Raw genomic sequence first — 18,417 nt, forward strand, 5'->3', positions numbered from 1 at the left:
CAATGACCTGGCGTAGACGTGGGTCTAACGAGGTCACTGGCGCGGACGCTTCGGCCACAAGAGAAAGCTGACGCGCAACTTCCTCACGAATGAATTGTTTGATTTGGGGGAGTAAGACGGTGTGATCAGCAGCGACGTCGTGTACGAGGGCGGAAACTTCAGCCGTATCTTCTGCGGCCCTGCGCGTCGAGACACGCTGCTTACGCAACTCGTCGTACTCCTGACAGAGGTGGACAACATCGGTGACGGTCTGTGGATTCCTAGCGACGAGCATCTGGAAGGTGTCGTCGTCAACTCCTTTGATGATGTGCTTGATTTTGTCGCGTTCGGTTAGAGATTCATCGACGCGCTTGCAAAGGGACAAGACATCTTCAATGTATTTCGTAAAGGTCTCGTCCCTGCGCTGGACTCGACTACGGAGACGCTGTTCCGCGCGAAGCCGGCGCACGGCGGGACGGCCGAAGACCGCGGAGATGGTGGTCTTGAAGGCGGACCAGTTGGTAATTTCGCCTTGGTGGTTCTTGAACCAGAGGCTGGCCACATCAGCGAGGTAAAAGCGCACGTTTGTGAGCTGGTCGCAGGCGTTCCACTTGTTGGAAGCGCTTACGATTTCGTAGTCGACGAGCCAGTCCTCGACGTCTTGTTCATCGTTGCCGCGAAAAATTGGTGGGTCGCGTTGCCGAGGCGCGCCAGTGCAGTAGACTGTCGTTGGTGAGGCAGCTTGAGAAGGGCCAGGAGCAGTCATGGTGAACGGTGAGGGTAGCGTCCGATTGCGAAGTTCCAGGTTGATGGGAACCCCGGCTCCTCCACCACTTAAAATAGAGGTGTTGTACGTCGAGAAATGTTCAGACGTAGCTTGGCAAAATGTCCTTTATCAGGCAAGTCTGGCTAATGGCGAGCGGCGTGCGCGAGCTACTCCTGCAGCCACCGATCATCATCGTCTTCTTCGTTGCCCGCAGAGCGTCCGTTACTCAGATTCATTAATTCATTACAATATATATATATATATATATATATATATATATATATATATATATATATATGAAGTGAATGACATTGAATTAACCAACATGCTAATTACTCTAAACGTCTGAAGTCGAGAGTCCGATATCCTACATGTTTTTGACGTTTAGATGTTTTGATCCCACCGTGTATCACATGCCGATGGCTGGATGTATTACATACCTCGTGTGCTCAGAGCTTGAACCCCTTAGTTACTTTCCGTTTGAACGATTTCATAAAAACATCATGGTCAAGAGCTCGAAAAGTTTAGTCTGACAAACACACTGTCATGGTTTTTTGTGAGTTTTCATGGTAAAAGTGTATGCCAACGGCTGACAATCGGCGCCACAAAAGCGTCATGATTCAGGGAACCGTCTTGTCTACTGCACTTAGAGATCGCCTTTGTTTGGGGAGTGTTTGTTGACTAAGAGGCGTTCACTTTCCTTTATGGCAGCTCATCCCCTCCTTTTGCAGCGAGCTCGCAATACGCTTAATAAACTTCGTAAGGGCTCCTCGACATGCCTGCACCACTTTCGCTGCCATGGCAAACCGGCAAGATAGAGAGACCTAGGATGCTGGAAAATAGGTAAAAGGAAATGAGAGCATACGTGCGGGCTCTGTGGTCTCCCTTTGCCCATACTTCGCAGCGTGCCGTGCATAGCCTATTCACAGGTCTCTCTGCCGATCAATTGGGTTCCATCTCCAAGAAGGCGCCATGTATGCTCACCGCTTCCGTCATTGGAACGTTGGCAATTCGTGGGTTCGTCGTTCTAACCATCCTGCCACATTCTCATATCCGTCATCACTGATGGGCTGCATACTTTGAATGTTCGGGCTCAACTCGTGGATTCCAGACACACTCTCTTGGAATTAAGGAGCAGGTCTCGAGTCTAATTGATTGATATGTGGGGTTTAACGTCCCAAAACCACTATATGATTATGAGAGACGCCGTAGTGGAGGGCTCCGGAAATTTAGACCACCTGGGGTTCTTTAACGTGCACCCAAATCTGAGCACACGGGCCTACAACATTTCCGCCTCCATCGGAAATGCAGCCGCCGCAGCCGGGATTCGAACCCGCGCCCTGCGGGTCAGCAGCCGAGTACCTTAGCCACTAGACCACTGCGGCGGGGCACGAGTCTAGATTGTAGGGCTTTAAAAATATATCTTTTGACTCCAGTGGAGGCACGTAGAAATCCCAGTTTTAAAATACTCATCTGATAATTACGCAACCACACCAAATAAAATCAAACGCGAAAGTTAGCACACAGCTACTAAACCAGGCGACAGGTCTGCGAAAACAAGCAACGCGGCGTCCACGAAAGATACATTGAATCAAGAAATCAATATTTCAACCCTACTAACTGCCATTAAAGACTGCTGACTACTTCAATTAAGAAAAGAGTGTTCGCGTTGTCATGCTGGTGACTTGTCACTTGACATATCACGAATGGACATTCGCCACAACCAAACGTTAGATTACAGCATTGCTGTTAAATGTGCTGACGGTATTGTTATCCAGAATCTCGAGATGATTGAAATAAATCACGACAGCTCACTCGAACGAACTGCATTGATCATGTGTGGTTTTTGAAGGCGATAGTCTATTAAGAGATCTATCGACGATACTTTCTGCTCATATGGTTATCTTACTCTGAATTATATAATACCATCATCCATCCTGTGTACATTTTCATTCAAAGGGGTGACGTACCCGATCCACTTTGCCAGGCTCAGATCGGAATATAGTTGCCGTACTGGTGACTTCAAATTGATCATCTAAACTATGCAGGAAGCAAGGATGGTACTGTTCGTAGTCTGCAGTAGTTAATAACTGAGGTGGATGAGGCATCGTAATGCGCACAAGTTTCGTCTGTCTATCATGACTCCGCTCTTAGGATCGCTCAAAAACTTCTGTGAACACAGCTGGCGTGCTGTGACGCAGACCACTTCTCTATCACATCTACGAAATGAAGAAACGATCTATCCTGCGTTTTTGAGTTATTGCGAGTGGGAGCCGCTTGCGTAACACCACCGCAGATGTGTACACAGGCGCTCTCTTAGGTTCTCTGCCGGAATGGCTGACATCGCGTGGCACCTACAGTGTGTGCGTACACAATACGCTAATATAAGCAAGAAGGGGCGTTTAGCGTGTTCCACTGGTTGGTACCCAGCCATCATCATTATCATAATTACACTAATCCGGGTGACTACTAGACAAAGTTTGTACAGCGGACAACAATACGAAAAATCTTCGTCGCCCTTACCCATCGCCACCAGTGGTGTAGCTAAAAGGGGGTTGTGGGGGGGGGGTTCATACCCCTCCCGTAATGGTTTGCTTGAGCCCCCGCCCCTCCACTACACCACCATTTTTCTCGTCGCTTCGTGCTATACATTGTTTAGAAACTAAGCGGTTGTACTATCAAACAAGATCCTGGGCGCTTTTACACTAAAGAACGTCTACAGACGGGAAAGCATGTCGCGGTGTTTGTCAAGGCTTTGGCACTCTGTGAGATTTAGGGCATGAATCTGAACGGCAAGCGTTGTATGTTGGCTCGGCGACGGGATAAGCGCGCTAGCGGTGGTCATACTTGTACCCGCCGGAACAAATCTCGCTGTAGTCAATCACTACGATAATTTTCCCTAAGTAAATATTCGTTTTATTGGTAAAAGCCAGACATGGTTCTAAGGTCGAATAGGCCACGTTCATGCATAAAACAGTTGACTCTTCGTACGTATGCTAAGACATACCCAAGCCAGATAATACATTTCGATTGAACCTTCGCACGTTCTGCTAACATCTAAACACACACACGCGCACATAACGCACACCCACGCGCGCGCGCGTGGGCGACAAAATATCTCAATTATTTACCGAACTTCGCTTGTATGCTAGTGAATAAATATATTGATACAGCCGTGAAAACTTTAACTCGAACGCCCCGACGCGTGGCCTCGGTTCGCTTAGACTGAGGTCAGCGCCGCCAAGCGTTTAAAATTATGAGCTTGCCGCAATTATTGATAGATGGAAGCCGCTTTGGTTTCACTAGTAAATTCCTGTTTCCAGGCTGCCTGACCGGCGGGTCGCATGCACTAACTTGGAATCCCGTTTTCGCCATGTTTCGCTAGTGGTTGCGATATCGCGCAAGCCCATGGTGTTCGTTGTATACTTATCTCGACAATGAATCATTGCGTGGAACAGCAGTTTGATTTCGCAGCTGCTACCCAGAAAAGATCGTGAGTGTAAAAAATAAGACCAAATACACGTTCATGGCGTTTGTAAAAGTCGCACAATAAATGCATCTGAAATGTGGTAACGTTCTTCATGTTCTGATTCAATTATTTTTAGACGGCTGAATTGAACTGTTCTCTCAATTTAAGATGTGCCTTTCCGCTCTGTTCACGCGGAACGGAAGTTGTTGTATTGGAGCGCAATGTTTGTGCGTGTTCTCAGCAAGAAAGAGGCGTCTATACAAAACAAAAAAGCAACAATTTTTGGGCTTAGTTATTGCATAAAAGCTTGAATTTCTATCTGATCAATGCCTCGCCGCGGTGGTCTAGTGGCTAAGGTACTTAATTGCTGACCCGCAGGTCACGCGATCGAATCCCGGCGGCAGCAGCGGCATTTACGATGGAGGCGGAAATGTTGTAGGTCCATGTGCTCAGATTTAGGTGCATGTTAAAGAACCCCAGGTGGTCGAAATTTCCGGTGCCCTCCACATCGGCTTCTCTCATAACCATATGGCGGTTTTGGGACGTTAAACCCCATATATCTATCAATCTATCGATTCCATCTGATCAAATGGGATATTGAATGTTTAAGTAAAAAGAAAAATACTCAACATAACTGACATATACCAGACAGTAGCAGTATAAATGTGCACATACTGTAGGCATTCATTAGGCACATCTACTATCTTTACAAATGTTCATCATCATGAGTGGTCGTCATCTTCATCTGCTGTGGGGACTTGGCTTGCCTGAGTTCTGTGCCTTGCGTGTGGTCGCTTCATCGTGTCTTCTGAGCCTAGCAAAGGTTGCCTTCACCGTTGCATCACAAGTGTTGGAGTGTGTTCTGCGATCTTCCGTCCTCTACCAGCCCGCTTTACCTCCTGGAGCTCCGCTGCGTGGACTTCAGAGCACATTGCGTGGACTACAGAGCACTTAATAAGATTACCCACAAAGATGTTTACCCCATGCCGCGCATAGACGATGCTTTGGATTCACTGCAAGGTGCCGAGTACTTCTCAAGCCTAAACCTGCGTTCGGGTTACTGGCAAATACCCATGCACGAGAATGGCAAAGAAAAGAGAGCGTTTTCAACACCAGCTGGGCTGTACGAATTCAACGTCATGCCATTCGGCATTTGCAATGCTCCAGCAACATTCAAGCGGATGATCGACACAGTTTTACGAGGCTTGAAATGTAAGACTTGCTTGTGCTGTTTAGACGATATTGTTATTTTCTCGTCAACCTTCCCTCAGCACTTGCAATGACTGGACGAAGTTCTCACGTGCCTTGCAAACGCAGGCCTTCAGCTCAACACCAAGAAGTGCTGTTTTGCGAGCAAGACAAAGTGTTAGGCCACATCGTAAGCAAGGGCGGTATTCGTCCCGATCCAGACAAGATTTCCGCTGTCCAACACTTCCCGCGTCCAGAAAAAAGCCAAAGATTTGCGCAGCTTCCTCGGCCTTGCTTCTTATTTTTTCCGATTCACTCGAGACTTCGCCTCAATAGCTTCACCACTGCACAAGTTGCTCGGATCAGGCGTCGCCTTTGTGTGGTCTCCTGAATGTGAAGCGGCGTTTGCCCAACTGAAGCGTGCCCTCACATCTGAACCAGTCCTCTGCCATTTCAACGAAACCGCGCCTACGCTCCGGCATACAGACGTTATTGGTCGAGGCATTGGTGGAATTCTCCTACACCGAGACAAATCTTCACGTGAAAATGTCGTCGCATACGCGAGCCGTGCACTGACCCCTGCCGAAAAGAATTATACCATCACCGAACAGGAGTGCTTCGCGGTCGTATGGTCGATACAAAAGTTTCGACCTTATCTCCACGGCCACCACTTTACTGTGGTTACGGACCATCACGCCTTGTGCTGGCTCTCGACAATCAAGAACTTGTCCGGCCGCCTTCCATGGTCGCTGGATTCTTCGCTTACAAGAATACGACTTCACGATTACATACAAGTGGGGAAACAAACATCAAGGCGCCGACGCACTTTCGCGTTGCCCGCTCTCTTCGGAGCCACTTAACAAAAACCCGCCTCTGCCGCACTCGAGGAGCTTTCGGCCATCTCTTCCCTACATGTTTTATCCTTAGCTACTGTGGACCCAACTTCCCGATTACTTCAGCCTCTTTGGATTAGCTAACGCTCGCAACACGAACACTGCGTTTCATTCTGGGTTGGACGCCACCATGCATCTCCAGCGCCACATGTATAAATGTGTACGCACTTGACAGCTGGTCTGACTGCCGACGACTGACTCTAGGCCAGAGGCTTTCGCAGCACGTTGACTCTCGGTTCTTTTATAGGCTGCAAGTTTTCCGATAAAACCCTCAACTTTTACCAGCTGCCTCTTCTCTTTGTCAGCGCAACTGCTACGAGGCAACATATTTTTATTTCATGTAGGCGTTCGCTTCACCTCTCTTGGTGCTTCTCACGAGCGGTAACTTCAAGCTTATATGTGTGGTTACACAGAAATTGGTGTTTTACAGCTCCTATACTTCAAGAAACTATAGCGCTACCCTTGTGTTAACTTCGAGGCATGGTGTAGGCTTCGATGTTCGCCCAGCCGCAGTGGTCTAGTGGCTAAGGTATACTTGGCTGCTGACCCGCAGGTCGCGGGATCGAATCCCGGCTCCGGCGGCTGCGTTTTCTATGGAGGCGAAAATGCTCTAGGTCCGCGTGCAATCACGTGATTAGGGTGCACGTTAAAGAACCCCAGGTGGTCGAAATTTCTGAAGCCTTCCACTACAACGTGTCCAATAATCATATTGTGATTTTTGGTCGTTAAACCCCACATATTAGTCAAAACTTCAGTTTCTTAACAGAATATTCGTCAGCATGCGATATTACTACACTTATTTATGTTTACTTCTGAAGACTACCTGATTTTTTAATTGACCATTTTCAACAAACTGCTCTATTTTCTCTTCATCAAGCTTTTAGGTTTAGGTATGTCTAGGAAAGCACATTCAATGACGGCCGCAGTGCGGCTGCATTTTGACGAAGGCAAATATATAGAGGCCGGTGTGCTTAGTTTCGAATTCACGTTGAACAACGCCAGGTGGTCTAAATTTTCAGATTGTTCTACTGCAAATTACCTCATAAACTTATCCCGCTTTCCATTGACGATGCCACGGGTATTACTGCTAATATTGATTGACATGTGGGGTTTCACGCCCCAAAACCACCACATGATTATGAGAGACGCCACAGTGAAAGGCTCCAGAAATTTCGACCAGCTGGAGTTCTTCAACGTGCACCGAAATTAGCACATGGGCCTACAGCATTTTCGCCTCTATCGAAAATGCAGCCGCCGCAGCCGTGATACGAACCCGCGACCTGCGGGTCAGTAGCCGAGTACCTTAGCCACTAGACCACCGCGTGCACGGCATTATTGCTAATATTGTGCTTAGAAAACGATGATGGGTTTTGAAATCAAGAACAAACCACGACAATCATCTTGAAAGAAACGTGTAAGGCAGTGAGCACTTGAACGGCATATTTCCGTGTGCAAAACAACTATAACATGGCAGCTCAACATTCACACCACCACAGATTTTTCTACATATTACATGCGAAGTATTTCTTTCAGTGCTGCAGGTACATTTAACGTGTCCACGCAAGTATCTATCTATCTATCTATCTATCTATCTATCTATCTATCTATCTATCTATTTATCTATCTATCTATCTATGGCTTGGTTCTCTCGTGATCACTTCAGGTTGATGTAAACCGAAATTATTATGGGACGGTAAAATGGCTTGACGAATATGACTAGCTGCTCATGACATACATAATATCTCAATCTCGTCGTGTACGCCTTAAAACCCTTTCCGTTACGCACGTGTGTCCCATACTCGTATACCACGGGCAGATATGTGCCAAAAGTATGCGTCACACGTGATTGACTGTTGATATCTATCCAAGGGTGGCGAGAACAGGCACTGGTAATATTAACGTGAAAGCTATAAAAAACCGCTGACATCGGCTGCGTTGACTCGACGAACGTAAATAAATGCCAGAGTCTCAGCAGGAATTGAACCCGATTCTGCGTGGCAATCAATTATTATAGCACAGAGCAAGGCCAGTATTCGTAACTGATTTCTAAAAAGACCGTCATGTTCAAGAAATGTCAATTCTTGTTGCAGAGCTGGTTACTCAATTCAATAAACATTACATATATATATATATATATATATATATATATATATATATATATATATATATATATATATATGTATGTATATATATATATATTCCTATAGTAGAGCCATCACGTCGCGTTAACGTCCATTGTACTTAAGCGCGATCCACTGAAATTGATGTATGTAGCAGTGTCAAGGGCTGCCAGCCTCACGATCACAGGCGCTAAATGGCTGACCGCTTGTGGTGTTGCTAATACCCATGTTTCTGTTGGCATTGTTACCCAACTGTAAACAACTGGTTATATAAAACATATGCGACTGCTCAACGTATGTCTGCACATACCACTTTTGTATATATATTCACCATCATTTCATAAGCTAACGCTCAATAAAAACTTACAACACAGTGACCTTCCCTCCACATGCTTCGCATAACAAGTATTTCCAAGGTACATGTGGTCTACTGATTTTTTTTTTATATTCTCCCCAGAACCTTGAACAAAAAGCACAACAGCAGCCTCGATGTATCATCTGTGTTAGTATGATCACTCGCTGCAGTACCTGCCCCGCCGCGGTGGTCTAGTGGCTAAGGTACTCGGCTGCTGACCCGCACGTCACGGGTTCGAATCCCGGCTGCGGCGGCTGCATTTCCAATGGAGGCGGAAATGTTGTAGGCCCGTGTGCTCAGATTTGGGTGCACGTTAAAGAACCCCAGGTGGTCATAATTTCTGGAGCCCTCCACTACGGCGTCTCTCATAATCATATGGTGGTTTTGGGATGTTAAACCCCACATATCAATCAATCAATCGCTGCAGTACCTCCAAGCTGTTTTTTTTTCTGATCATTTGTCAATTTAATGGGTCAGCTTCGGAATTATTAGCACTTTTGTTTTCGCCGAGCTCGACAGCGTGACGAATGTTTAAGAGAAAAAGTTGACGATGATGATATGTAGGTTTAACGACCCAAAACCACCACATGGTTATGAGAGACGCCGTAGTGGAGGGCTCCGGAAATTTCGACCACTTGGGGTTCTTTAACGTGCACCCAAATCTAAGAGAAAAAAAAGTTTAAAAAGTTTAGCGCTGCGACTGATTTATGTTACATGCTTTCAAATGCACAGGAAGTGAGTGAAAATTGATACAGGTACGTAGGCATGGCTTACACGTAAAACACGTAATATTAATTACTGTGAATAAAGAGCAGTTGCAGACTTATCTGGATACTTGAACTATGCTGTCGAGGCGGTGGACAGCCCCACGCGATGCAAGTGGAGTGATTGCCTGTAATTTATTTGGGCATTTTCAGTCACCAAGATTAACGGCACTACCTTCGGTTGTGGCAGCAGCTAAGAGGGTTAACGTATGTGGATAGAAAGTGTGCGCTAGTCGTGCTTCCATGCATATATGGTGCCCTGCATATTCGAAAGTAGCTTAGAAGTGTGGCACTTTGGGCTAGTTGGAATGACATGACGAGAGTTATAGCGCGAGAACCGAACGACGATAAAGAGTCCTTCTTGTCTCTTTCTTCTTGTCTTTTCTTGTTGTGTCCTTTTTGTCTCTTTGTCGTCGTTCTGTTCTCGCGCTATAAGTCTAGTCAGAAGTAGCCGAATGTGTACACGATGAAGTACATTCATTGGAATATTGAGGTGAACAATATACGCTACTTTGGGGCCGCGACAATAACTAGCCACTTTTCGAGTGCTTTCTATACACCAGAACACAGCAAACTCAGTGCGTGCTGCCATATTGAAAATTGTGTGGCGCCATCTGTTGCAAGCGTGGCGAAGCAACACCCTCAACCGCCACGCGAGCAGACGTTCTGCAAATCAAACGCGAAACTTCACAACCCGAGTTTCGCGCTGTTTGTGTGCTGGAATTTTATTCTGATTTCGTGAGAAACGTCGAGGAGACCTTTCACGACAATCCGGAATGTCTGCAGCACGTGCATTGCAGACTGCGGAAGCAACTTCATCAGGAACGTATTATCCGACTGAAAGAAACGTGAACAGCGTTAACTGCAACGTGCCTTGGCTGTGACAAGGCAGAATTTACGCTGTAAGCCGCGTTGTCAACGTAGCGCTAGAATATAGCTCCAACTTATGCTCATGCACCACATGTGTATCGATTGGCAGTCCCGCCGGGCACTCGGAACACACGCGCAGTGCAAAAGGGCCAGCCAGAATAAGATTTTAAAATGCTACGTTGACGCCGGTCGAAAGCATATGTAGATTCGCCTAGTGACCGTCAAGGCATGTCGCAGTTCGACGACGTCGAAAGCCATGATTTCCGCGCAATTCACGTATCTTTGCATCGTGATAGTAGGTCGTTACCATAGGCGTACCAGACGGTAGGCTCGAGTCCACCCCCCCCCCCCCCGCTGAGAAAACGCGGGGGGCTGAGACCCCTCCCCCCCTTTCAACAGTGGTCACTGTTGGCTGGGCGCTGGGGAAAGCAACAATTAAGGCGAAGTTTCCTTCAGTGAAGTAATCGCTCAATTATGTTGTTACGTCAAAATACCACAATATAGTGAAATTTCTTCAACATTTTTGCTGTGATGATTTTCTTTGTAAACTCTTGCGAAAGCGCCGCCTAAGCGGCGCTTTCGCAAGAGTTTACAAGAGCGGCGCTTTCGCAAGAGCAAGAGCGGCCCAATAACATTGCATAACTTGTACACGCTTTCGTTCTGCTGCAACTGACCGATGCAAATACGGATGCGAACGAGCAAGCATTTTATGGACTGGTCAAATGATCTGTTGCTTCAGGAAAATAATTTTCTTTGATCGAAAATGAATATCATCACAGCTGCTTTGTCGAAGCCGCTGTGAGCTGACGATTGTTACGAATCTTCTTTAATGTTCTAGTGTTATCTGGAAGCGCCAAAAATGGGTTCCAGCTTTAGTCTCCGATAAACCTGATCAGTTCTGCTTATGGTAACTTGGAGCGATGGTGGCAGCTTGCAAAGTGGCGATGAATAAAGCAGTGGACTCGAGCACAATGGAAAGGTCAGCTTTTAAGCTTGCTCTTGACCCACCGAGCGAACGAAAGATGAAATACTATGGTTTTTAGCACTATGTAGAAAGTTTTCAATCAACCTGAGTTCTCTTTTGTAGCTCGAAATAAAACTTGGACAACAACGAAGCACACACCTGCAGCGCTGCTTATTTCTCTCTCTTCCTCTCTCTCTCTCTCTTCCTCTCTCTCTCTCTCTCTCTCTCTTTCAGCAAGGACAACCTCACAGAGATGTGTGCGCGCACAAACTACTAAACACCTTGATGCTACAAGTGAAAACATTATATTATACTCATATTACTTCATTTCGCCAGCTGCTATAAGTAGCCGCTGATAATGTGGCCACAGCAGCTAGTCTACTTGAATAATATTCAGCAGAAAATGCGCACCGACTACCCAAAAACGTTTTGGGTATTGTTCAGCGCGTGCATGCTTTGTGTAATATGCATGCGCTGAAATGAACGCCACGACATTTCATAAATTCCTGTCGCCATGTAAAAAGCAGGCGATTTCATGGCATGCAGACAATTTTAAATGTCAAAGAACGAATGGCAAACAATATGCCGTATTGAAAATAGTTGATTCTCTTTTTTTTTTACGTGGTCGTTTACAAGTGTTCCTTACGCGATATATATATATATATATATATATATATATATATATATATATATATATATATATATATATATATATATATATATATATATATATATATATATATATATATATATATATATCCCGGCTGACGAGTGAGTTCGGCTAGCCCCCCCCCCCCCCCCTCGCGAAAGAGTTGGTATGCCCCTGGTCGTTGCAGTTGTACTAAACATGCATGGTGCGTGCATCCACGTGTGAGTCGTAATACATATATCCTATTATTGACATGCGGCCTGCGAAAAAGTATGGCAATAGTTTTGTGCCGCATGCTACTGGCATACTGCACGCAAATCGCTGCTGTAAAGTGGAACAGCTGAGGTCACGCTTGAATAAACGCAATAAGTATTCTTAGTCGTACACTTTACTGGGCTCGTATTTTTTCCTTTGGATTGCGATTAAATCCTAAGGCGGCGGAGCTTAGCGTTTTCGCTGTGGACGGAAATCTGTGCAATCGCGAAACACCGCACCGACACGATTCCCGCGACGCGCTGTGAACTTCACAGGCAGTGCTCAGCGATCTCTTCCTCTTGCGCTGGTTTTTGTCGCATCAGACGACAGCGCAATGGTACCCAGATGACATTTAATAAGCGGGCGCTGCGTGAACAGGTGCTTTTTTCGCATTTTAAACTCCCTGAGCCACTGCGTGCCATGCTGGCGAGGCGCGCCTTGGCAGTTCCCAATAAATTGGGGCGTCTCTGGGAGCGAGAATATACCGCCAAAGGCGCCTGGGTGCGAGATAGGCGTGCTCTCGTCTATACAAGTTGCGGGTTCGATTCCGTTCGCGGCGGTCACATTTCGATAGAGACAGAATGGTGAAGGCCCGTGTACTGTACGACGTCAGTAGACGTTAAAGAGCACCAGATGGTCAAAATTTCCGAAGCCCTGTCGCTGGGGCACCTCTCATAATCATATCGTACATTAGGGAAGTGAAAGTCTATATATTATTATTATTATTATTATTATTATTATTATTATTATTATTATTATTATTATTATTATTATTATTATTATTATTATTATTATTATTCACATAAAAATCACGCGCCCTCTTTTCTGTCTTTATTTCCTTTCTTCTTTTTTCCCTTTTTCTTTCTTTCTGTTCTCTTCATTTTTTTCTTGCTTTTCTTGCTTCATATCTATCGAATTCCGCAATACTCCATATCAACCATTTCCTTCTTCGACGCCACGAATGGGTGCTTCATTCACGTGCATAACAGCGCAGCTCCGCTGATTCTACAGTGAACGTCAGTGGTCATGCATTTATATCCGAGCAATCATAATAGGTGGCAAAGATAAATTCAAATTCAGTTCTATAAAATTGAGAGTAAATGAGCCTATAAATTTTTGTGCCTACTTTCCAGCCTGCAGTCGCGTGCCCTTAGCGTTCTTAGTCAGCTCTTATCTACTCCTGACTTCACTCCTGTGCCACTTTCTGCAGGTCCACTCTCATGTAGATGAATTCACAAGCGTGTAAACAAGTGCAAATCTTCAAGTAGTTGCCACCAAAAAGGGCCATTTTTTTTATACATTGTTACTTCGGGGACTGGTCAAGACACTAAAAACAGGGCTTCTAGCAAAAAAAACGATTTTTGGCTTTAACTTCGTCGCCGTTATTTCTGACGTGCGCACAACGCGTGGCTTTTGCATGCTTTCTATTCAAAGAAACTGCAGGTGACCGCTTTGACGTGACGAATTAGTCTGTCTGCAAATATATCACTTTCACTGCAAGGAACGGCGCACTGTTTTCAAGAATATAACATACTCAATGTGGAACATGACCGGTTTTCCATATACCCGCCTATACTTCGTTTAGATCCGTTATTACAACTTCAAATTCTATCCGGATTATCCCGATCCGAAACTACCGTTCCTTGCCGCTTGTGTCTTGGAATGTCATTCACGAACAGTTTTGCTTACCGAATTGAAATGGAAGACAGTGCTGCGTGTGATCACTGTGGCAGTAAGGGAATCATTGCCCACGTCCTTTGCTAATGTCCTTATTATAGCTTTTCAAGACAACAGTTGTCGGCGACGTTAGCACGGCTCGATGACCGGCCGCTTTCAGAGCAGTTACTTTCAAAGGGCCGGAACGTTCGACCTTCCAAATGAAAAGCGATGAAGGCGCTGCTGACGTTTCTGCGGTCAATGGGACTCGCAGAACAAATGTGACATTACAGTGCTTGTTAGTGTGCACGTTTTTAATTTTTTTTACCATTCCTCTTATTTTTTTTGCCGCGTTGACTAGCTGTCACATTCTCTTTGCTTAGCGCTGGGTAGCGAAATGAAAGTTTTCTGGTTTTCTGTTAACCTCCTTGTTTTTCATTCGACCTTATGCTATCTCTATCTTTATGAATGATTTATTACAAAAGGTGCATTGTACTTCATATTAGACGGCACTTCCATTGCTAAGGGTGAGCCAAGATCGTCAGACGTATCTTCAGCCAGACAGCCTACCCCACCGAAGAACCCATAACGTCACTATTGTCCTTATGCCGAATCATGTATACCAACTGCAGCACTACCACTGAAGGGAAGGCCGGGCCCGCGCCATGGTCACAAGCAATATGGGTGTCACCTACAAAAAATTGTTTATATATGTGTATAGAATAAGTCAGAAAAGCTTTGGAGAGCATGCAAAGAGGCAAAGCTGCTGGTGAGGATCAGGTAACATCAGATCTGCTGAAAGATGGAGGACAGATTGTGTTAGAAAAACTAGCCTCCCTGTTTACGAGGTGTCTCCTGACGGGAAGAGTCCCAGAGTCTTGGAAGAACGCTAACATCATCTTAATACATAAGAAAGGAGATGACAAGGACTTGAAGAATTACAGGCCGATCAGCTTGCTCTCTGTAGTATACAAGCTATTTACAAAGGTAATTGCTAACAGAGTAAAGAAAACATTAGAATTCAATCAACCAAAGGAACAAGCAGGATTTTGAACAGGCTACTCAACAATCGACCACATTCATACTATCAATCAGGTAATAGAGAAATGCTCAGAATATAACCAACCACTATACATAGCCTTCATAGATTACGAGAAGGCGTTTGATTCAGTAGAAATATCAGCCCTCATGCAGACACTGCGGAATCAGGGCGTCGATGAAGTATATATTAACATCCTGGAAGAAATCTACAGGGGATGAACTGCTACCATAGTGCTTCATAAAGAAAGCAACAGAATATCAATCAAGAAGGGTGTAAGGCAGGGGGACAAAATCTCCCCAATGCTATTTACCGCGTGCTTACAGGATGTTTTCAGAAGCCTAGAATGAGAACAGTTAAGGATAAGAGTTAATGGAGAGTACCTTAGTAACCTGTGCTTCGCCGATGACATTGCATTGCTGAGTAATTCAGGGGACAAATTGCAACTCATGATTACGGAGTTATACAAGGAGAGCAGAAAGGTGGGTCTTAAAATGAATCTGCAGAAAACGAAAGTAATGTACAACAACCTCAGAAGAGAGCAGTGCTTCGAGATAGGTAATAGTGTGCTTCAAGTTGTAAAAGACCATGTCTACTTAGGGCAGGTAATAACCATGGAGCCGAACCACGAGATTGAAGTAACTAAAAGAATAAGAATGGGATGGAGCACATTTGGAAAGCACTCTCAAATTATGACAGGTAGATTGCCACTATCCCTCAAGAGGAAGGTATATAACAGCTGTATCGTGCCGGTACTTAGCTACGGAGCAGAAACCTGGAGACTTACAAAGAGGGTTCAGCTTAAATTGAGGACGACGCAGCGAGCGATGGAAAGAAAAATGGTTGGTGTAACCTTAAGAGACAAGAAGAGAGCAGAGTGGATTAGGGAACAAACGGGTGTTAAGGATATCATAGTTGAAATAAAGAAGAGGAAATGGACATGGGCCGGGCATGTAGCGCGTAGACAGGATAACCGCTGGTCGTTAAGTGTAACTAACTGGATTCCCAGAGAAGGCAAGCGGGTTAGGGGGAGACAAAAAGTTAGGTGGGCAGATTAGATTAAGAAGTTTGCGGGTACAAATCGGCAGCAGCAAGCGCAGGACCGGGTTAACTGGCGGAACATGGGAGAGGCCTTAGTCCTGCAGTGGACATAGTCAGGATGATGATGATGATGATGATGATGATGATGATGATGATGATGATGATGATGACGACGACGATGATGATGTGTATAAACTAAAGTTGTCTAAAACAAAGGCCTCAAAATTTCGATAATTGTGCCGATATTGACTTGATGATGTGAATGCGGGCAGACAACAGAAAAATTTGAGCATGCTTGGCTGTGGCCGAACTAGTTAGGTCTACGAACTGCAGACCGCTGCCACTGCAATTGTAAATATGTAGTGCGAACAGTATCAAGTTTAATTACCGGGTAGTTTGCTTAGTGGATTGTAGAAGGTGCACCGTGGCTTATTTTCGTCACCGGCTGGAACCCTCCGTTTAAAACCAGGAATATTGGTGCCCAGAATCCACCTACTCCCGTACTTGTTATACCATATACGTCTTTGTGTGACTAATCCCGTGGTTGGGAAGGCAATCGCCAGGCAGATTTCAAGGGCTAACGTATCAGCCCCCCGAAACGCACCATGAACGCTTGCACAGTTTAGTGTAGGCCCCTTTAGTACTCCAGCAAATGCTCGTTGTGGTTCAAAGACTGAGTCCGAGCCAAGAGTTGACAACAAAACAAAATGTATCCTTTGTTACAACAGTAAAATCTTACATTGACATGTACACGCATGCAGGCTCGGCTAGTCAATTTACTATATATTTGAGGTATTGAGGTGGTATTTTGGACGATGGGAACAATCAAACCAATCGCACTACAAATGCAATCTCATGCAATATAAAATCTTCCGCACACTCAAGGTTTTGAAATATTCACCAATCATGCCAGTCCGCTAATTCCCGAAGAGAGACCCGATCGATTCTCTTCAAGGAAACACAGAAACTCCTGCGCTGGTTCTTGTCCCCTCCACAGCCAGCCCTTTGTATACTCTTTTTGCAGCTCTTTTGCTTGACTCTCCGTCGCCACCCGCTTATATCAGGCTGCGGTCGAGTTTGAGAATATTCCACACCAGTCAAGTGCGAGTAGCACCACGCTCTTACTAAATCCTTCTAGTATGCTCTACTGCACAGAAAGACGCGCGTCGGTGGCAGCTGCGTTGGCTTCTCGAATTCTCTGAATGTTTTTCGGTATTCACTTTCATGGTGTTCGTTATTTGGGGAGGAGCTGTATAGTGGTGAAATCTGTGGAGAAGCGACCGTTGCTAGCACTTTGAGTCGCAGCACGTGATCGGTTGACACCCTCTATTTGAACACGATTTTGAGGGACTTTTCAGCACTTGTTCGTGACATTGGCCCCCCACTGTCAGAATATTATCGCATAAAATTCAAGAAACACAAAAGTGTGCGCCCACAAAACGAAAATATCCCACATGCGTGAGTCCATAATTCGCTCCATCAGACACTGCGTGCCTTCATTCACGTCAGGACGCCCAGTACTATTCAAAGTGCAATTCAGTTATACAAACAAATAAAAATATGCATAGGTGTACAAACAAACTCTTGAATCACACATGTTATACAAAACAACGTGAACAACCAACTTCCGCACCTAACTGCATTTACAATAAAAAGAACAGAATGGCTAGCACAATGTCTCGCGTACACACTTGAACTCATTGGCCATTCACATTTCAGCCCTGCCGCGGTGGTCTTGTGGCTAAGGTATTCGACTACTGACCCGCAGGCGACGGGACCTAATATCGGCTGGGGCGGCTGCATTTTCGATGGAGGTGAAAATGCAGTGCGCGTTAAAAAACCCAAGGTGATCAAAATTTCCGGAGCCCTCCCCTACGGCTTCTCTTATAATCATATGGTGGTTTTGGGATTGTAAACCCCACATAATAATCAATCATTCACATTTCACACCAGACATAATATACAAATAGATTTGAACACAGCACTATCAAAAACATTAAACTTCCATTTCGGCTAAGGTAATCGCCACCAATGTTATCGCTTCCCTCGACTCTGAACTGATACTCCTGGAGAAGTAGACTCCACCTTAACACTCTGCTCTTAAGCTGCTCAGCCTGTTGTTTGTAACGGAGTAGCTGGTGGTCTACCTGGACCGAGAAAGGGCCCCCGTGCAGACACGTGTTGGATTTCTGTATCCCCCAGACCAAAACTATGCATTCCCTTCCTATGGTGCTACAAAAGGTCTTTCGGGGAAATAACTTGCTGCTTGTGTAGGCTATCGTGTGGAGCATTCAGTCGGGCGACTGCATACATCACCGAGGCTGGTTTCGGAAGAGCCCTTATGAAGTACGAATTCCTTCAGCATGTATGAGCGGCGAAGCTCCAATGGACTTGAAATGTGTTAGTTGA

At 45.4% G+C, this 18,417-nt stretch overlaps 1 long non-coding RNA gene across 1 annotated transcript in view; it reads right to left on the reverse strand.

Annotated features, from left to right (window-relative positions):
• LOC142803985 (uncharacterized) overlaps positions 1-14,096 on the reverse strand; it is a 34,406-nt gene extending 20,310 nt beyond the window's left edge. The window contains exon 1 of the long non-coding RNA XR_012894400.1: positions 13,962-14,096. This is a non-coding gene — a long non-coding RNA (uncharacterized LOC142803985). The remainder of the gene's footprint in view (positions 1-13,961) is intronic.
• Between the last annotated feature and the right edge of the window lie 4,321 nt (positions 14,097-18,417).

The sequence above is a fragment of the Rhipicephalus microplus genome, chromosome 3 (assembly GCF_043290135.1).
Source record: "Rhipicephalus microplus isolate Deutch F79 chromosome 3, USDA_Rmic, whole genome shotgun sequence".
Classification (NCBI taxonomy): domain Eukaryota; kingdom Metazoa; phylum Arthropoda; class Arachnida; order Ixodida; family Ixodidae; genus Rhipicephalus; species Rhipicephalus microplus.